At 37.9% G+C, this 4,216-nt stretch overlaps 1 pseudogene across 1 annotated transcript; it reads left to right on the top strand.

Moving 5' to 3' along the window:
- Window positions 1–664: 664 nt before the first annotated feature.
- On the top strand, window positions 665–3,633 carry LOC149181174 (uncharacterized; annotated as a pseudogene). The gene is made up of 2 exons (XR_016256720.1): window positions 665–3,155; window positions 3,284–3,633. The product of XR_016256720.1 is annotated as an uncharacterized LOC149181174 (transcript).
- The last annotated feature ends 583 nt before the right edge of the window (window positions 3,634–4,216 follow it).

Consider the following 4,216-nt stretch of genomic DNA (forward strand, 5'->3'; position numbering starts at 1 on the left):
TATGGATAAAGTTATTGAAAATAACAAATCAATAGAAATTAATATGCTATTAAACTTGTATCAAATTTTATTTTTTTTGGTTAAAATCAAATAATATATTATTTTATATTTTATATTATAATTTTTATAATCTTGTTAAAAATATTTAATATATTTTTTATTATAATTTTGATAATACTTTTTATAATCATTTTTCTAATATAAATATCGAACATTATCAACAAAGTTTTATAATTTTTATAATCTTGTTAAAAATATTTAATATATTTTTTATTATAATTTTGATAATACTTTTTATAATCATTTTTCTAATATAAATATCAAGCATTATCAACAAAGTCAATGATTTATGATTTATTTATTGCTTTTCTATTTTATCTAATGAATATCATTTTATTCTTATCGCATGGACAAGATGCAAAGCCACTGATTAACATATTACATAATACTACTTTTTATCTTGATAATCATTGTAAAATATTTTCTAAATACTTTTCATTATAACTTTGACAATCATAATGAAGATAAATATAGACTGTTAGTCCAAATAAGTACCACGGTATGTAGAAAACATATGCTCTCATTGTTAACCTACCAAAACCATATATGGACACTTTTACAGAGCCATTTACATTTGTTTTTGTGGGTACTTCGTTTTTACAGAGCCAAATTAAAACGCCAAACAACCATGGTCTGCCTCTCTTTCGAATCCATATTTCTCAGAACGCTCCTCTTCTTTATCCTCAGTCTCTTGCTACTTCTTTCATGCAATGCCATCTCTGACGAAGGGAAAATCCTGCTGCAAATAAAAGAGATGGATTGGATTGACAAACATCATGTTTTGAGCGACTGGAATGCGTCTGATGAAAATCCGTGTGGTTGGAATGGAGTATTTTGTAATACTCCATTCAATGTCGTTACTAAACTTAATCTCTCCAACGCTTCCATTGCAGGAAGGTTGACTTCTACTATATGTGGCCTTCACAATCTCACAGATTTGATACTGCAATCCAACCATTTCGGAGGTCCATTTCCCAATGGATTGTTGGCTTGCAAGCATTTGCAGACGTTGGATTTGTCAGAGAACCTGTTCGTAGGAAGCTTACCGCATAACATCTATGCACTGAGTGAGTTGAGTCATTTGAAGTTGGGGTCTAACAATTTTTCTGGAGATATTCCTCCAGGCTTCGTCATGTTACCGAATCTGAAGACACTGTGGCTGGATGTTAATATGCTGACTGGTTCAATTCCTGCTTTTCTCGGCAATTTGACGGAGCTGGAGAGCTTGGATTTGTCTAAGAATCATCTCTCGGGCAACATTCCCGCAAGTTTGATGAATTTGTCAAAGATGACAGAACTATCTCTATGGGAAAACCAGCTGTCTGGAGAAATCCCGCATAATATTGACGGGCTGAGGAGCATACAATATTTGGACTTTTCAAGTAATCAGCTGAATGGAACAATTCCTGAAACAATTGCAAATTTGGCCCATTTGGAAACCTTGTCTTTGTGGGAGAACAACCTCACGGGGTCTGTCCCTGCACAGCTAGGAATGCTTGTTAACCTGACAAGCTTGGATCTTTCCAGTAACAAGCTTACTGGGTAGTTGCCACAGAATTTGGGTACACATTCTCATCTTTGGCTTGTTGATGTTTCAGAGAACAATTTCAGGGGTCCTCTGCCTGCACATCTATGTGAGGGAAGAAATCTTTACGCGTTGGTTATATTTTCAAACAATTTCAATGGGAGCTTGCAGTCCTTAGAGTCTTGCAACAGTCTGCAATACGCACAGCTGTATGATAACCAGCTAAGTGGTGAGGTTCCTCTGGCATTATGGAGCTCTCAAAACCTTATCGAATTGAAGGTCTATAATAATATGTTTGAAGGCCAGATTCCTATACAGATTGGGGGAGCGAAGGAACTGCAATGGTTACAGATCTCCAACAATCTGTTCAGCGGAATCATTCCTTCACAGATTGGACAGCTGAGGAAACTCGTCAACTTTAGTGCAAGCAATAACCGACTCTGGGGACCTCTTCCTGATGAACTTGCAGGTTTGCGTAATATCACTAGCCTCCAGCTTGATCACAATTTATTGTCTGGGGAGATTCCAAAGGGAATAATGTCATTGGCAGTTCTCTCTGAGCTGAATCTTGCCAACAACCAGTTAACAGGAGAAATTCCTGCATGGTTAGCCTCCATGTCAATTTTAAACTCTCTGGACCTGTCAAACAATCTACTGGAGGGGGGTATTCCTCCTGAATTGGGGAATCCAAGGTTGACCCTTTTCAACGTATCTGGCAACAACTTGTCTGGTTCAATTCCTTCCTCTTTCCAGGTTTGGGCTTTTAAAGATAGTTTTCTCAGCGATCCCTATCTCTGTGGTGATCCAGCTCTGCTTAGGGTCCGATCGTGTTCTTCAAAGAAAGGAGATGCATTATTACCGGTAATTTTAGTCCCAATAGTAGCAATTGTATTGCTTTCGTGTTTGGTTTATGTTGCTTATTTCAATACCCATACCAAACTCAGCAATTTCTTTATGAGCAAATCAACGCTGAAATGGAATATTGAATATTTTCACAAAGGCCTGGAACTGGATGAAAAATACATCCTACCGCAATTGACAGAGGAGAATGTGATTGGAGCCGGTGGAGCTGGAAAAGTCTACAAGGCGACTCTCCCAAAGGGGCAGCAGGTGGCTGTGAAGAAAATTATAAAGAACAAGAAAACTGAATTTGAAGCGGAGGTTGAGACCCTGGGTTTGATCAGACACGCCAACATCTTAAAACTCCTGTGCTGCATCTCAAGCGCAGACTCAGATTTCAAGTTATTGGTATTTGAATACATACAAAATGGAAGCCTGTTTGATCGCCTTCATGGATCAGAATCAATGGCAATACTGGAGTGGCCAGTCCGCCAAAAGATTGCAGTTGGTGTAGCTCGTGGGCTCTTCTATTTGCATAATGATTGTAGGCCTCCAATATTGCATAGAGATGTGAAATCCAGTAATATATTGCTGGACTCAGAGTTTGAAGCCAAGATTGCCGATTTTGGTTTAGCCAAAAGAATATCATCTCGTCATCATCCGTTGGAGGCTGGAGGGGATGGTTTGACAATTTCTGGTTTCAGGGGTTCTCATGGCTACATTGCCCCAGGTAAAAAGTATTGTATGCTATTCCTAACAATTCATTTCAAGTCTTTTTTGGTACAAGTAATGTTGATTGATCAAACAATATGAGTGGGTGCCAGATGTGATACATCATCGGTTTTGGTATTGTTGCAGAGTACTGCATGGGTATGAAGGTGAATGAGAAGAGCGATGTATACAGCTTTGGGGTGGTGCTGCTGGAGCTTGTAAGTGGAAAGAGAGCAACCGGCGAAATGGAATACGGAGAAAGCCTTGACATTGTGGGATGGATCCGCAGCAAATTACCGTGCAGAGAGTTAGAGGAGTGGGAAGTGGTGGTGCAGCAGGGGATATTGGACTCGCGAATTCTACAAGCTGATGGTGAAGGTAGAAGTTGTGGAGAGCAAATGCTCCGTCTGTTAAAAATTGGGTTGTTGTGTACGAGCAAATTGCCAAATCAGCGGCCTTCCATGAAGCAAGTGTTAGAGATACTGCAGCGTATATGAAGCTTGGTGAAAATTGTTGGAAAATTTAATTCCGGCCATTTTTTAGGTTTCATAGTCTAGTGTTTTCCAATATAATTTTATTTAACTAATTCATAATATTGAGAAGACCAAATCTTATGTTCTATTATTCATATTACTAATTCATAATATTGAGAAGACCAAATCTTATGTTCTATTATTCGTAATATGAGAAGAGCAAATCTTTTTGCTCATTTTTTGTTTTTTCATTTCTTATCATAGTATCATGGTTAGAGGAGCAAATCTTTTTGCTCCATTTTTTGTTTCTACATTTCTTATCATAGCTAGAGAGCAGCCAGTTAGCCAAATGAGAGCAAAAACAAACCTGCATAACACTCTTTGAGAGAGCAATAAAAGTTTGGAAAAAAATTAGAAAAACCTTTCACAAAACCAGAAATAGCCAGTTCTGAAAAAGGAAACCAAAATTTTATTTAAAAAAAAAAATCTTTAGTACTCAACGCACCCATGCCCAGAGAGCCGTGCGTTGAACTTGGTAAAGTCCCGAAATTCACAAAAACGCTGCGATACGCCATCGGTAAATGCCCTGCCATAGGCCATCAGTAAA

This window comes from Pinus tabuliformis, chromosome 3_2, assembly GCF_031772625.1.
Source record: "Pinus tabuliformis cultivar Carrire ecotype Pingquan chromosome 3_2, CPIR1, whole genome shotgun sequence".
Lineage (NCBI taxonomy): Eukaryota > Viridiplantae > Streptophyta > Pinopsida > Pinales > Pinaceae > Pinus > Pinus tabuliformis.